Raw genomic sequence first — 17,449 nt, 5'->3', positions numbered from 1 at the left:
AAGGGAAAACTGACCTAGATGTCTCCCTTTCAATAGATATTCAGCCCATTATAGAAATAGATTCCTGGATCCAGATCAGTTTTGCCCCAGGCTTATTTCTAGAAAAAGCCACATCAAAACAATTGTCTAAGCTGCCAGCTCCCTGTTTGTAAAAACCCAGCGGTGGCTTGGTGGAATAACAATGAACCACCCTGTAGAGCTTTCCAGGTGGAAACGGAGTAGTGACCCACACAAGGGAAAGTGAAATGTTTAGCCTTTATCAAGACAATAAAACATTTCCCTCATCCAGTGCCAGGCTAGAACCCTAAAAGCCCCTTTAGATCCATCCCTCTGTTGGCGGGGCCGGTTCAAAATGCAATCTGCTAATGCTGATGTAGGAATAAGAGGTTTCAGCCTCTTGATTGGTACAGGGTCCTGCACAGGAAAAGTCTACACCCCTGCCAAGGTCCTAGAACATTCCCAGTCTCTAATGTAACTCTCATTTGGAAGCTTCATACCAAAAGAATGACTTTGCCTCTTCCCCTGTCCTTTGGGATGAAACCTAGAACCAATGTATCTAAATGGGCTCATGAATAAGGGCTGAAACTGGGCAGTAGCTTCCTCTCTCTGAGGCAAGTTGTACTTTGTGTAGCCTGTTCAACTAAAGCTCGCCTGCTCCAGCTGTAGATTAACAAGGGCATCTAGCATATCCAAGAGTAGCTAGGAGCAATGTGTGCAGGACTGACGGGGTGTATCTGTTTACCAGGTACTAAACTGATGTTTGACATTGTAAAGCACTGGGAGGAGTCTGATGCAATATCCTAGGTGTGTATTTGCACGCTGGCTTACTAATGGGAATTGGAGGCATACCACTAAGTACTATAGGAGTTTTAAAATGGGGGATGGGGAGGGCCCACAAGACTGCAGCGGTGGAGGGTGCGCGGAGAAGACAATGCTAGGAAGAAGCTGCAGTGGAGGCTACTTTCAAGTGGAGCTAAGGGGCTACCCCACTTGGTCAAGGCTGCTTGGGGAAGTTTACGAGCCCTAGTTTATGCTCAGAGTTGACAAGTGCTGCTGGATGCTGAGAATTAAAGTACACTTGATGGTTGCACTAAGATTTTTTTTCTCGTATTTGCCTTTATCAAGAGAACAAAACGTTCCCCTCACCCAGTGACAGACTAGAACCCCAAAAGCCCCTTAGATCCCTCTGTTAGAGGGAGGGCCTCCTGCACCCTTTTTTAATGTGCTCCCTCCCCACTTTGACCCCTGGCAGTTCTCCTTTCTCACCAGGGTCAAGGTCAGAATGTCACATGCCTGAGAATTTACATGAAAGATCCCTGGTGTAAATGACTAGGAACTAGCGACTTCAGAGGGGTGAGCTTTGAGCTGTGTGGGTATAAATGGCTGTAGCTCTTACTTTTAATGGGAGAGGGAGAGGGGCAGGATTATCTGATGGAATTTTCAGTCATAAAAACTCTTTGAACCTAGGATTCAACAAAATGATCAAGGAGTTCAAATGAGACCATGCTCATGGACTGTGGTAACGTGCACTGTGTGTATGAGAGGAGGACTAACAGAGCAGTGTTTGCAGCAGATCAGGGGCCTAGAGGCCAGGCCAGTTCGAAGCTTTGGATTGAACAGCACCAAACTCTCACTGCTTGTCTCGTGATATTTCGGTCCCAGCTGCTGGATGCTGTGGGAGCTCAGTTGTTCTCATGAGATTTCTCCCAGCGGTAGGCTGGCATCCCCCTCAAGACTCAAATCCCACTGGAGTTTCTCCTTTACTAAAGAAAGCTGCACCCCTCCCGATTTAACATGTGAGGTCAAAGGGGTGACCCAACAACCCGTTTACTGCTATTGAGTCTCATTTTAAAACATTTGCTGCTCTTGATAAACTGCCTGGTGAAGGCAGTGGCCTGAAGTCACTACAGTCACCGGCCAGCGTGTTTTATCGGGTTCAGACACTTGTGGAGACTGAATGTTTCCTGCTGGAGGCCTGGGGTTTGCATATCAGCCTAGCAACATTTAGAGGACTGCTGCAACTAAATGAATAGCTTTCCTCACTCCCTGGTGTATTAGCACTCCCTAGAGAGAGGGGCAGAGTCAGGTTTGGGAGAAGCCCTGATGTGCTGTGGAGAAGTGTCAGCAATGGTGGTGGTTAGTTAAATGTGAAATCAGTCAGCAGCCACATCAGCTAATTTGTTCCATTTGCCCACAGTGTTCCAGTTGCTAGGGGCTTGATCTGGCGAGGTACTGAGTAGGTCCTGGAGCTGCTAAGTGCCCTTGACTCCCATGGTGTCACCCCAAGAGAAATAGATGCAATTTCTTTCATAAGACCAGAGCCTAGACAAAGGGACTGAAGAGATGTGGAATAGCAGCTGGGGTAAGGTGGTATATAATCTTATCACTAGAACAAGCAACTGGGAGTCAGGTCTCTTGAGTTCACATATCCTTTCTGGGACCCCGTTAACTTCTCCGTAGATGAGGTATACCGCCACTTACGTCAGAAAGAGGAGGCATCCCTTTTGCCTGCAGCCACCCATATTTGCACAAGCAGGTGGAAGGTTTGGTCTTTATCTAAAGATGCTTTGCCCACAGCTCAACCAGAGCCTGCTGAGAAGTGTAACACAATAGCATTTTAACTTTACATAGTTTAGGGCAGGAAGTGAATCAGAGTATCAGGGCCAGATGGAATGAATGGGGGTGGGATGCTAGCTTTAAGTACCATGGGATCCTTGATGAGTGCAAAGAGCCAAGGACCTGGGTTATCAATTTCATTGAAAAACACAAGATGGTGCCTGTTTTCATCTGGCTGGAACCAGGGTCCAGGATTGATTCCATGGGAAGAGGAGTGCCCCCCTACTGCATCTCCACCTCATTTTCCACAGCGTAATGAATGTTCCTCAGACGTCTCCCAGGCAAGCACAGAGAACAGCCAACCTTGCTTAGCTTATGAGACCAGTGCCCAAAGGGGTGAGGCCTAGAGGGGAAAAGGATGAGCATTTATTTGCACATTAACTGAGATAACTGGGCTTTTGCTGCAGTTTACCCGTTAGGCTTGAGTGCATGGTAATGTTTTCACCCCCATGACACATACAAAGAATGCTAACACCATCTGTTTCATTTTCTGGCTGGAACTAGCTTTCCCGTCCTTTGTGCCTCCCTCAATCCTGCCAACGTAGAGATTCCCTTGTTTAAATAAAAAAAAAAAGCCTGGATTAAAAACCATCCCTAAAATAGGTTGAATAACAAAGTCAACTGACTCTGTTGCATCGTGCCCAGTGAATGGCTGCCATATATCAGGATATAGTCAAGGAGGGTGGAGGGGGGCAGTCATGCGTTTTACTAGATGGTTCCTGGAAAAGTTTCTGTTCAGCCTGATAGAATGCCTGGCTGCTGTTATCTCTGCACTTGCACTTAAATGGATGTGCTGTGTCTGCTCGCCAGCTATGGTGGTGGTGGAAAATTTCCTAAACTTAAAAAAAAAAAAAAAAAAAAAATCCTCCTGTGATACAATAGAAATTGGTTCTTCCTGTGACCTGAATAATAAACAACTATAAATGGTAATCTAGGCTGTGCAAGTTTTCAAATCCTTGTAGTACACACGTTTAGAATGATGATATGAGCATTACTTGGCAGGGGGCGAGGGTGGGGGGGGGGAAGCCTGCCTTGTTATTGAAAACAGAGCTGAAGGGCTGAGCCCTCCTATCTGGGAAACACTGCAGGCGAGGATTACACCTCTCTTCTCATGCCAGCTTCGCCCACCTTTTATTTTTTATTTATTGACATGGAACTTTTCAGCCTTTCTTCCAGTGGTTACAATACTAATCAACGAGGATGGGCGCAAATGATGTAATTGGCCTTGGGGAGAGGGAGCATGGAGGTGGGGAGGAATTGGAAATCTGAATTTCACAAACGACCCTTCTTTTATTACAGAGAGCTGAATCCACACAGCAGATCCCAAACTGGGGGTGTTTGACATTTGCATCTGGCTCAAGATCTGAATTTGGAGCTTGAGTCTATTGGTAACACCACCACCACCAATAATAATATCAAAATAGATCTATGCACTCAAAGGAGCTAGAGCAGGGGTAGCTCTGGCAAAGGGAAGCGTCTGTCTCAGATAAGGATAAAGAGTGTGGGAAGGAGATGGAGCCCACACTTGTTAGAAATGTGCATCCAATTGTGTGCCTAATTTTCACGCAAACCTGCACTCACAGTTATGATGATTGTGCACACAGCTGTAAATGCAGGAGCCTGACCAGTTGGATGGTTAAAATCCTGTGTTCACTAGAGCTCCTGCCATTGCTCTCATTGGGAGTCACACCTGGGATAATGCACAGATGGAATTTTCAGAAGAAAAGTCCAGGTTAGGCCAGAGCTATGGTAGGAGCCAGCTGTGAACAACGGAGCGGCTTATTTATCTGTGAATGGTTGGTTGAGTTGTGGTTTCTCATGGCAGCAGAGTGAAGGAAAACCTCCACATCCCTGTTTCTATGGGGAGCCCTTGCACGTCACAATGGGGTCCCGGATGTGGTTTATATGAAGTGTATGTGGCGCTCTCTTTGCATTGCTGCACAGGAAAGGTTTTTGACAGCCCAGTGATGATTAAAATAAATATGAAACTAGAATGTGCAATGGGGCAATAAAGCCACAGCAAGCCCTTCTTAACCTAAACGCCCACTGCAGTCAATAGAAATGTGGACTGAGCAAGGCTCCCAGGATGTGGCCCAATTAGTTTTCTCACCACTATTCCCCTGAAAAGTAACTTGCCTTTAAATTGCTGCAACCAATTCACAGGATGGATAAAAGAAAAAGCTAAAGCAGAGGGGTTGGTTCAAAGAGATTAGTATTATACCTTCAGCCAAAGATTTAATGAATGCAGAGACTTCCCAGGAGCACGTCTCTCATTCTGCACTCCCCCTCACCCCCTTTGCTTCACTCCTTTTGCTATTCAGATGCAGAACGATGCCAGTTCAAATGCAGAAGACAGTCTCAAGGCATGGGGCGCAAGTAATCATTTCTCGGACAAAGGTGCTAAGCAAGCCGTGGCAAACATCCTTCTCACTTCCTACGGCCCTGAGAGCAAAAGCTTGTCTGAAACTGCAGAGCGCAGAGGGACAGTGCTGGTGTGTGCAGTGGGGGTGGGGGGCAGTCCAGGCGACTGGCAAACAGTAAGCATAGTCCAATTCATTCTGTGCCTTGCAGGCTGAAATCAAACTTAGGGCAGAGTCACAAACAAATCAGTGGTAACAAAAAGGCATTGAGCCCCGAATAAATGAGACTCGCAGTGTTGAAGTTTCACGTGCACTCTCATTTTGCTGACACATGGCACAGGCATTTGGTCTGCTTGTCACCCGGGTCCTAACTACAGCCAACAATGCAAACCACATATAGAAACCAGCTCTGCATTAACCCTGACGCTCCACACCTCACACTAAAGGACATCAGCTACACATTCACAAGAGGCAGCCGCCCATTCTTGGGCTATGCCATGGTAGCCTGTGGATGTCAGCCTGGGCCTCAGTGAGGGATCACTGTCGTGCTTAATGCTCTGGTTTGTGCTGGTGCCACATTAAAACCTGCCTTCCATAACGTGCTGCAGAATGCAGTCTGGCAATTCTTCAATGCCCATTGCAAAGGAGCCAGTCGCTTCCAGCAGTTTGAGGCTGGTTTGGAGTGTGCTTTGCTGTGAAAATTCTTTGCGTTTTTGCAATCGATATAGGAGAGTAATATTCATTATAAAAATTACACGCTTAAACCATCATTAGCAGCCATTTACAAACTACTGTTTGGCCTCTGCTTTCAAGCTCTTTTACACACACCTTTAACTTAACATTTCAATAATAAGTTAAAGAGACTTAGGTAAAATTTTCCCCAACCCCTAAATGACACAGGTGCCTTTCAGTATGACAGTGCTTTACCGTATGAACAATTAGTGCTCAACAAGCTGGGATGTAAATCTACCTTGCGGTACCATGCTGTGCACTAACGCCTCATATAGACCATGCTGCTGCATGCTAAAACTGCCCTAGTGGGTGTTGCTAGCATTAGGACACTTTTAGTGTGGCATAGCAGGGCTTGGCCGTCCCTTGGCGCCAGTGGGGAGGGGGACCTCAGGCTGGCCCTTTGCAGGCAGGCGGGCTTGGGCGACCCCACATGTGGGGGGGAAGGGAGGGGGGGGGGACTGGGGTCAGCCCAGGGGGAGGGGGAACCTCAGTCCAGCCCTGTGCCAACGGGAGTCAGGGAGGTCTTGGGCCAGCCCCACATGGCGGGGGGAGGGTGCTCAGGCGGTGCCCTGTGGGTGTCCTGTTTTCCTTTTGGGAAAATATGGTCACCCTAAGCAGGGGCGATATGGACAGTTAATGCAAGGTAGATTTACACCCATCCTGCTGCATACTAACTGTTCATCTTAAGAAACCCTTAAGTGCCTAGGAACAGATTTTTTAATGATATTTAGACAACTAAAATTGTAATAGGTGCTTAGAGGGATTTTTCCAAAGCCCATAGGCACCTAACTCCCAGTGAGGTCAATAGCATCAACATACATATTAAAAAAAAAAAATCTGGCCCTTCGCCACTTCAAAATTTTAACCTTACCTCTATATTTATAGATATCACTTGCTATCGGGCTAGGTAGATTTTTTCCCCCCCCATTCTTGAGTCACTAATAACACAAAACTATTTAAAGGTGATTTTAGATTGGGAAAACTAAAACCACACATATAAATGAACTAGAGCCAACCACCCTTATTAATGCTGAGGTCAGGCCTGAACTTTTGAGTAGCACCCAGTGTTTTAAACATGCGCAAGTGTGTTAAAATCCACCCCCTCAACAATCCAGTTTAGCGTTCATCATTTATGCTGCTTTTTATTTCCCACAGTGTCATGTGATGCCGTAATTTCAGTTTCTGTTGCTCATCAACGTCACATGCTCTAGCCACTGTTGTAAACAGGCTTCAGGTACTGCAAGGGCTTGGTTATATATGTATGTTAGATTAAGTGTAGGAAAGCTCACAATATTATGCAGATGGGCTGGATTTGCAGGGATTCAGCCATCGCTAGACAGCAATGAGTAGAGCGCCCATACTCTGTAGTCAGCATGGGAATAGTTTCAGTCATGCCGGTTGAAAACGGTCAAGACTGGAAGGTTCCTTTTTTGGCAAAATGGGAGCAAGTTCTGTTCTCGTGCTTAGCCCACAGTAAAAGCAACAAACGGTGCTTACAAAGGCTTTGCAGCACTGTTATACAGTGCTGACCGTGCTGAAATGGGCATGGCAGACTAGCTGTATTAAAGAAGATTTGGCCTTGCCATGGTAATGATGCAGTGGCTTATGTTTATAATAGTGCCTTTCAGCCTAAGCACTATACAATATATTGGGCTGCATCACTTCACTATTATTATTTAATATTGCTATGGAGGAGAGGGTAAAACCTAGAGGCCACAATCAGGGATTAGAGTTCCACTGTGCCAGGCACTGCATATACACCTATGATGAAAAGGCGCAGTCCCAGCAGCACTGAAATGCAGCCACTCTGGTGTGGCACACAGCAAATGATGAACACGCATTGCAAGACTAAATAACAGTTTAAGACCCACATACTTCCAGGAGGTTTTTTTACATAATGCTTCCAACTTTCTAACCTCAGCAGCGAGTTGTTCTGTGACAGCCCATAGTACAGCACAATTGTTGGGAGGAAAAAGGGTAGCGTGTGTGTGTAAAAGTAGGAAACCACTCGATGAAAAAAATAACAACTATTTTAAAAAAAGGAGGATAAAAATTTCAAGCATCTGAATTCCATCTTCAAAAGTGACTTTGGCACTTCGGAGCATCAGTGAGATTTGACTGTAAATGAAGCTTAGGTACATTTAAACATTTTCCCCATAGCCTACAAGGCAGTTAATTCTCAGTGAAGTAAACCGGTCACCTCTGGTTTGCCACTAAAGGTCACCATTCTGGATGTGAGAAACCCAGGGTAGTTTCTAAAGCTGCTCTAAGGACTCAGTTTGGTCTATTGGTATAATATATATTTAGGCAGTTCTTTGGCTATGTATATTGCTGGGTCCCATGAAACATATACTCTGGCCTGTCAGTAAACAGCTATCTGCAATGTGCCTGAAGGTACCAATCCTGCTGAGAACTCTGTACAGTCACAGTGTTAGCACACATGGAAAAAGCCCATATGAAAATTGTTTAAATATGGTGGCTGTGTTTGCAGAGTATTTTGAAGGAGAGAAGCCACCTATATAAATCATGTTGATGCATTTAGGTTTGCCGGACTTGGCCAAGAGGTAGATGCTTGCTGAATAGTGAAGCCACTTGTGGTCAAACCAGATGTTATCAGTAATGGGTGACTAACAACAGCTGCAATATACTGCCATAGAGAGCCAGAGAGCCAGATTTTTCAAAAGCGCACAGCCAGATTTTCAAGTGCTCAGTACCCACCATTGGTGCAGGTTCCTAGACCTGCTGAAAATTCTAGCCATAGCTTTTATGACAACTGATGAGCTAATAAATGCCAAATTCCGACTGAACAAATGTGTTGATCTCACTGGCTTTCAAATGGCCAGGGATTATGTGGCTTTAAAGCGATGTGATGACCACACGTTTCTGTAACGCTTCCTATGCGCTCTGTTTCCGGAGTCAGCATTTCTGTGGGCGACATAGAGGAAAAAGCAAGGCGCTAAGCCCAGGTTTTGTGGAAGAATGGAAGGAGCAGCAGGTGAGTGAGCAGGATGCTTTTTCAAAGCCTTCTGCAAATAAGCAGGAGTCCAGCAACGCCTGCCTAGAAAGAACTACAGCACGAACATGGACTGCATTGTTCCACTAGGGCCCAAAGAATTAACAGCCACTGTCCGTGCTGCAAGGACGCCCCTGCCTGCTCTGAAATAAAAGAAGCTGCAAACTCCCTGACAGGTTCTGCCTACTTTGGAGGTTTTTTTGCACCCAGGGTAGATAGAGCTGCTCTTGCACAACTGCTAGCAATGATGTGCTGCACTGCTGTAAAAAGTGATTTTTACCAATGTAGCTGTGGGTACAAGCAGCCAACAGTCTCCCTGAGGCTTTCTATAGCATCATGGTTTCCAAGAGTCAACCAAGCTGTCCGAAGCACAGCAGCTCAGGACAAAAGGTGTTGTCTGCTCTCTTCTTTGTTTTAGATAACTTTGCACAACAAATACAGGAGGGTTGGAGTCCCACCACACTATGCTCAGTGAGGAGGAGTCTGGTCTGACTCTTGGGCGTCACGGTTCCTGGGTTCTCAGCCTCGCTTTGCCACTGACTCACTATATGAACATAGGCAATGCACTTCCAGCTCTTTGAAGACCTCAATTTTTTCACCTGTTGAATGGGTCTATCGATAAGGTGGACTATAAACAGTCCCTAATTCACAACGTTAGTTTGGGGGTTAAGTATATTTTGCAAAGTGCTTTGAATGAAAGCAAAAAAAAAAAAAGGACCAAGTTCTGGCTGGACTTAATATTATAATACAGTAAAAATACTGGCAGCGGAGTCGAGAGGACTGGAACTCAGGGACCTTGGAGCGTATTCTGGGTTCTGCCACAGAGTAGCTGTGTGACCCTGGGCAGGCTGCAGCACCTGAGTTTCCTCTTGCACCTCATTTGTTTAGCTCTCTGTGACAGGGACTGTTTCTTATTATGTGGTCAGACAGCACCCAGCTCAATGGTTGGAGACCTCCTGGTGGTACCCTAAGACCAGGACTGGCTCTAGGCACCAGCACACCAAGCACGTGCTGGGGCAGCACAAAACCGGGAGGGTTTTTTTTTTTTTTTGTGCTTCGGCAGTTGCACTCTCGGAGAGTTTTTTTTTTTTTTTTTGGCTTGGGGCGGCAAAAAACCTGGAGCCAGCCCTGCCTAAGACAAATAATAAACAACAGCAAACGATTTGTTTTATAATTTGCAGCCTATGAACATACAGTTTTAAGGTTTTACAATTTCTTTGTTTAAGTCACTGCAGCTCCCCGCAGACTGTTGAAAATTCGGACCCCAGATTCACACAGACAGCATCCTCCTTCCAACCATAACTGCTATCAGTAGGGGTTTGTAATAGATGAAATGCCAGAGAGAAATGCTTTCATGCTGCCTCGCTCCTGCATCGACTGCCATGCGTTGTTACAGGGCAGAGTCCTGGCTTGGTACATGGTAAGGGTTGCATGCTAAGCTGATTTAAAAAAATGAAACGTTCTTCAGTCACCATCTGGTCACAAAAAGAGAACTGACACTTACTCATTTCTGCCGTGAGTAAAAGTGAGATACAGCACCCTACTGCCATTTACTCATGGTGCAACTTTAAAAACCACAAACCTACTCGCTCGTAGGCTCTTCCAACTGCAAAGTGAAAGGCTGCTGGGTCTGGGCTGTAGAGCTGCCAGGATGATAAGAACCAGCTTCCTAATCTCGACTCCAGCAGCTGACAGGATGACACGGATAATAAACATTACCCTCTACTGCCATGGAGGGATGGCATGTTTTTAGATACTTTCAGACTGGCCTGTTTGTAAACTTGCCCTCACGTCAGCAGGAGCCTTAGGCAGGAGAAGGGGGGGGGGGAAATCTCAGTGGAACCGAGGTGGGAGCACAATACAGCTAGCTGGCTGTAAGCAGTCCAACCCTTCGGGAAAGGGGTGACTTTAGTAATATTGGGCAGAGCAGGGGTGCCTACCTGGCCATATTAGAGGTGACATAGGAGGGCTTTGGAAAGTCAGGGGGAGTTGGATGGGTTGCATATCCTTACAGATCAATTCTTAGGACAGCCCTGAGAATGATCCCAGAAAAGACCTTAAGTGGGTTCCAGGCTTTTCCCTCTGAGTCAACAATGGCAAAATGGGCTGCAGGGAGGGCTGGGGGTAGGGAGGGGCAGATGGTAGGGGATATGAAAGCCAGGCAAGCTAAAAGCCCCTGGATCTCCTTTGTCCCAGTATATGCCGGGGTCAAGGGCAGTGAGGTGGAGTCAGGCTCCAGTTTCTAGGGCGTGGGTGGAACGAGGGAACCACAAAACAAGACAAAGCATGAAACCAGATTAATGGATTGGGAAATAAAGCCAATGCAGTAGTGATCGTACTTCCCCCAAATCGCCTATCAACCATATGCTGGAGCAATGCTGAACGTCAAGGGTGGGACAAAGGGATTAGGGGTTTCCACGGGGTGACACTGCTAAGGACTCAGCCACCCCATCTGTCACCATAGCCTTGAGGACATTGCAGGAGCAGAACACACAATTCATAGGTGAGACACCTAAGTAGCATGTATACAATATTAGTGGGGCTTGCGGGCTGGGTGGTTCCAAGTGCTGGACGTCAGGACTCCTGGATTCCTTCCTGCTATCAGTGACTTCCCAGGTGACTTGGGCCTCTCAGAGACACTGCAAAGCATAATGTGTTGTGGTCTGCAGATTGTGAATACTACGAATGAGGAAATCTTTATTTTATATCATTAAACTGCAGTGTTAAAATGCACCAAACTGCAGCTTCCTAAACACGTTACATTAGAAAAGGCTCCAGTAGTGTCGGGCAGAGACCAAGAGCATTCCCTACCTCCATGATCAGATATTGATAATCCCTAGAAGCCCCGATGAGAATGATCAAGTGGATTTAAGCAAGTTCTGCTGGAGGAGGAACCTTGCAAGGGAATATGAAATCATAGAATCATACAAGATTAGGGTTGGAAGAGACCTCAGGAAGTCATCTAATCCAACCCTCTGCTCAAAGCAGGACCAACCCCAACTAAATCATCCCAGCCAGGGCTTTGTCAAACCCAGCCTTAAAAACCTCTAACGATGGAGATTCCACCACCTCCCTAGGTAACCCATTCCAGTGCTTCACCACCCTCCTAGTGAAATAGTGTTTCCTAATATCCAACCTAGACCTCCCCCACTGCAACTTGAGACCATTGCTCCTTGTTCTGTCATCTGCCACCACTGAGAACAGCCTATCTCCATCCTCTTTGAAACCCCCCTTCAGGTAGTTGAAGGCTGAATGGTTGGTTAGAGCTCCTGGAAAAATATCACACCAGGGCTTTCCTTTTGCTGAAATGAGGAATGAGCCACCGCTTTAGGGGTTGAGGACTTTTCTTCTAGTTGGCTTGTCTCTTCCATGCAATCTGAGCAAAGGAGGAGTTTGAGATCTACGGGCAGGAATGTGCCAGAAATTAGTACTATGAATGTTTTCCTATGTGGTGGTGAGGCTCTTCTCTGGTTAACAAAGTGCTTTACAAACATTGTACAGGTAGGGCAGCTGAAGCACAGAGAGGAGACGTGACTTGCAGCAATCCAGAGAGGTGAAGGTCATGCAGCAAACCAGTGATATAGCTCAGGGATATCCTGTCTCCTGCTCAATCCACTAGATCTCAGCTGAGTTTGTCATTTATGTTCTGATGTACCATGCAGTCAAGTGGGTGAAGATTAAATGGAAGTAGTACAACGGGGTGGAGATGGGGAGAAGAAGGTGAAGGGAATATTTGGCCATTAAAAAAAAGTTTTATTAATTTTTCTAAAAGAGAAAATATACATTTTAGTGACTATAATCATACCCCAGTGTATATTTACACTGCAAATAAAAGGTATGTTCTTAACTTGGGTGCTAACCTGTGTTAGCAAACTCATGTTAAAATGCCAGTGAAGACACAGCATCTCTGCTTTTAACTTGGGTTAGCAGCTGCCCAACAGCCTTTAATTCAAGCCACTAACCTGAGTTAAAAGTCAAGCTGCTGTGTCATCACTACTATTTTAACCTGAATGATCTAATCCAAGTCAAGAACACACTTTTTTTTTTTTTGCAGTGTAGACATACCCCCATGAAAGGTATGTACAATGCAAAAAGAGATATAGTATTCAGCAAATGTGAAAAACTAAATCATGCAACAAATATGAGGAAAAAGAGAGGAAGTCAAGAACAGTGGAAAATACAGACAAGCTGGTGGGAAGAAGCAAAGAACAGGTGTTGAAGTGAGTAAAATGACATACATTTTCAGTGTAAGACAAGAAATATACCCATGTATAATCAAGATGTCTTCATGATTTAGTAATCTATATGCATTACTCTCCCATAGTGCATGTGTGTACACCATAAGAATGATCTAAAGAAGTAGACAGCTCTTTAAATTAGCAGAAATTTTTTTTACGACCATCCAGTGTTTGGAAGCTGAAGCTAGATAAATTCAGACTAGAAATAAGGGGTAATTTTTAACAGTGAGGGTAATTAACTATTGGAATAATTTAACCAAAGGTTCAAGTGATGGAAAATCCCTTACAAGTCTTTGTGTCAAGACTGGAATGTCTTTCTAAAAGATATGCTCTAGCTCATCCAGAAAATATTGGTTTGATGCAGAAATTACTCAGTGAGGTTCTGTGGGATGTGTTATGCAGAAATTGAGACTAGATGATCATAATGGTCCCTTCTGGCCATAACATTATGTCTCTAAAGAATGACTAATAGATACTATTATAGAGAGCATGCCTGCTATTGGAAATCAGACTCAAAGTTTATCAAGAGACTGGAGCATCTCCTTCACTGAAACATTTGTGAAAACATGCCTATGATGCTGGGACAGACACCATAAACAAGAGAATTGCCATACGGTCTTTGGCTTCTCTGTTGAGACTACCAGTCAGGAGGCCAGTTAGTACAAAACGGCTTTGTGTTTTGTTGTGACGTGGACATCCACCCGCTAGGTTGAAACTCATTTCGCGAGGACACCCAGTCAGTAAATCACCACTGAGCTGAGCTGGATCTGGATTTTTGGAGAATTGAAGGACCGCAAGGCTCTCGTTGGGACTCAGTCCCCAGGTCAGTCAGTCCCACGGGAAAACCTCAGCTGTGATTTTGGCTGAGACATGTGGTTTCACCTACTGCTTGTGAGACTTGGCTTACGCCAATATGTTGCGATGGCCATAATGGTTTATTTAGCCTAGAATCCAGACTCCAGCAGTGGCCAGTATCAGATGCTTCAGAGGAAGGTATAACCTCCCTACCCTGAAGAATTATAATTATGGACTAGCATACCCAAAGGAGAAGTGTCTTCCTAGCCCCCAGCAGCTCAGAGATAAAAAGCCATGGTTACAAAATCCACCTCTCCCATCACCAGACTTCCATGGATAAACCACAATGGACTTCAAAGGGTCTGATCTGAAGTGTGGCTTCTTTCCAGTGTAGTGAGATAAGTCTTAAAATAGCTCTTACTGCTAGTGGTGTTTGCTAGTGTTCATGTTGTTACATTTTCCACATGCTGCCACCCTCCCAGCACAACTTTGGGCATAACAAGGCTCATCCTAGCGGGACCACATTTTATTTTTACAATTTTTTTAAAAAAAGTATTATTCAGTGTGCCGAGCCAGGTATGTCACAGCGCGTCACGTATGCCAAGCGGCACAGCACTGAATGATGCCTGTGTCTGCAGCTTCTGAAAGACAAAAACCCTGCCTCCGTTTGGTGGGTTGTTTTTTCCCCCCACATTCCCCCACTTCTCCACACACTGGCCCCCTACCTCCTCCAGACCTGAGCTCACCAGACTTGGCCAAAGGGGTGTTATCATGCTGCTGAAGACGGCAGAACACAGAATGTGTTTGTACCTGGGAGCCTCAGGCAGTGCAGAGTGAGCATGTGCCAAGGAGAACACTGGATTCTGTTTTCCGTGTCTGTTTTGGCTACTGCATAATGTCATTTGGCCAATTCCACTGAAACAGAACAAAAGCAGAGAATACCAGATGAGAGCGAGCCAATGGCAGGGAGCCGTGGGGGCCGGGGGAGGGAAGGAGAGGGCCTGTTGTTTAAAGAGCTTTTCAGCAATGGTAAAAAGCTACATTACATAAAAGTTAAAATCACGGCCCTCCACAAACACACACATGCCCTTTCTTAGTGGTGGAGTTTCTTTATGTTAGCGTGAATGGTGCCTGATTTGCTGGTCCCATCAGTTACATTGCAGATCCTGGATGCCAGCTGAGAAGAATGTGGACGAAAGAAGCCAGCATCCCTCTTTGAAAGGCCAGCTCCACGCTGCTTGGAATTAGCAGCATATTTTTAACCCCTTTGCTGCCAACTGAACAAATGATTAGTTTTTTGCTTTTTTAAAATCAGAAGTTGTAAGTGATCACAATAATTAACAGCGCTTGGCAATTTGTATCTCAAAGCCCTGTATGGACATTAGCCAAACAACTAATCATCCACAGTTTTCTGACAATCATATAAGTTGTATTTAAAGGAAAAGTGTCAAATTTGGCCCAGTATTTGAAAAGAAGAGGGGGAACACTTTAAAAACTTAGGTCTCATAGAAATGTTTTAATGATTAAAAAATAAAAAACAACAACAACAAAAAGCCCATGGAAACAACTGTTCTTAAACAACTAAATATTTGCCAGAAGAATCTGCAACCCAATTATTGCAGCATTAAGAACCTGAAAGTTACTGTTACAAAAATGTAACTGATCTCATTAAGTGTCATTGACCAAAATGAAAGAAATGGCACAAGTAAACAGTCTAAAGAGCAAAAGTTAAATTGGACTTTAAAATCCCTCTCAGTTTGATACTTAGAGCAGCCACCTCTGAGGTAGCATATAACAGCTGTGCAAAACTACGTGTGACAAGAGATTAGGCCAGGCCGTTGGGTACGGCATGTGGATGTAGGTGTAAAGGAAAACCTCAGCTCATGGAATGCTGTGAGGAGGGTCGGTCAGCACATTCCCTGGGATCTGGAAAGTGTCACAGACACTCTTTTGCAGTGTGTTACACAGAACTAACTCACCAGGTCATGTAAAATTCTAGGCGGCAGCAGGGAGCTGGGAGCCAGGAAGCCTCAAATGCTAATTCTGGATCTACATGATGTGGTTTTAGGTAAGATACTTAGGGCCTGATTTTCAGAGGTTCTGAGCACCCACAGCTCCCAGTGACTTCAGCTGTATGTTCTTGGCATGTTCTTGGCAACCTTTCTGACTCAGTTTCCCCCATGTAAAAATGAGAGCATTATGATCACTAATTATTGTTTGTTAAAGCAGAATGCTATATAAATGCTAAACATTCTCCTTAGGAGGAGCTCTGTGGAATATTCCTTGAGGTTCCTTAGCTGTATCATTCCACACAGTTCATGTGAAACAGTTCATCGGCTCTGGGATTCTTCCTTCTTTCCACTCAAGAGGAAAGAGCTCATATTTTGATGAACTTTGGTCAAAGCGTGATTTTTGTAATACCAGAATTTGAATTGCCCTTCATTCAAAGTGTCTTTATTTTGCAATTGTACTTCCATTGAGGTCAATGCACTCCTTGGCCCAGACTCTGATCTCTGTCACGGTGGTGCAAATCTGGACTAACTCCATTAGTCACAATAGAATTATACCATGTCAACAATGAGATAGGAGTCCGACCCACTTGCTAGTGGTGGTGCTATCATGTATGGGATGCTCCATTTACTTTGTCATGTATTTACCGAAGGTCACAAACGTGCAATTAAACAATAATTCTCAGCATTATCTGCAGAGAGCGGCAAGTTACCTGCCAGGCAGGTGCTCACTAATATCCGGGGGCTTGGCTCCTTCTGTGAGAGGGCACAGATACCATCCACAAAATCTAGTTAGTGGAGGCTGGATTGTTTTCCAGCTGTGAGACTGCCAGTACCTACACACGGCGTACCTCTCCCCACACAGTGCTGTCATTCCCCAGAGCACTGCCTTATGCTAGTGGGGTGGAGATGCTGATTCTGGGAAGTCTGTTACAATGATTTAGTTCTTACATGCTAACTGCAGGTGAGACCCGGACGCCCACCCACCCCACCCCACCCCACCCCACTCCTGACACAACACCCAACACAATGGAGGTGCCCAAACACTCCTCCACTTCCAGGGGCAAGACAGGACTTACAAACATATGCCTTGTACCCATGTGTATGTAGATGAGGAATTCTCCCTGCAGGCCATACTGACCTTTCCTTTGGCTCTGTCTTACCTCAGAGAAACTCCCAGCCTTTCATGGTCCTGAATTGAGATGAGGATACTCACGTTGTCTGGAAACCAGGCTGAGTCAGCAAAATCGCTCCCTGCACCTGCAAACTGGGATCTGCGGTCTGAATCCTCCAGTGCAAGAGAGAATAATTTCATTCGAATGCTAACAAGAAGACAGCTGGAGCCTATTCTGAGCCCGTGGAGCCATCTGGTTAGTTTGCATACCTGCAGAAATTTTCCTAAAGACCAGGCCAACTGAGCAAAGTTCTGAGCATCAGGAAAAAAAGATGGGATGCTTTTTATTATACCATTTAGCTCCCTGTAACAGAAAGCATTGGAGTCAGTGAAGTCTTGACCCCTGCCACATGATATTACTTCCTGGCCCCAGCCAAAAGAAAATGCAACCAGTCTCCCTTGCCAGCACTCCTGTGTGTCACATCTTCATTATACCCAAAACCTGCTTGATGAAACAGCCCCAGAAAAGGACAATGGAACAGACCTGGGGCTGATTAAACTGGGCTTAGCTC

The 17,449-nt window shown here is 45.3% G+C and overlaps 1 long non-coding RNA gene across 1 annotated transcript; it reads left to right on the top strand.

Moving 5' to 3' along the window:
- Positions 1 to 3,915: 3,915 nt before the first annotated feature.
- On the top strand, positions 3,916 to 5,578 carry LOC135886694 (uncharacterized). Its single transcript, XR_010561794.1, has 2 exons — positions 3,916 to 4,004; positions 4,938 to 5,578. It is a non-coding gene; the product is annotated as an uncharacterized LOC135886694 (long non-coding RNA).
- Positions 5,579 to 17,449: the final 11,871 nt, after the last annotated feature.

The sequence above is a fragment of the Emys orbicularis genome, chromosome 12, assembly GCF_028017835.1.
Source record: "Emys orbicularis isolate rEmyOrb1 chromosome 12, rEmyOrb1.hap1, whole genome shotgun sequence".
NCBI classification, from domain to species: domain Eukaryota; kingdom Metazoa; phylum Chordata; order Testudines; family Emydidae; genus Emys; species Emys orbicularis.
Note: the sequence above shows the minus strand (reverse complement) of the source record. Positions and strands in the feature narration are given on the sequence as shown.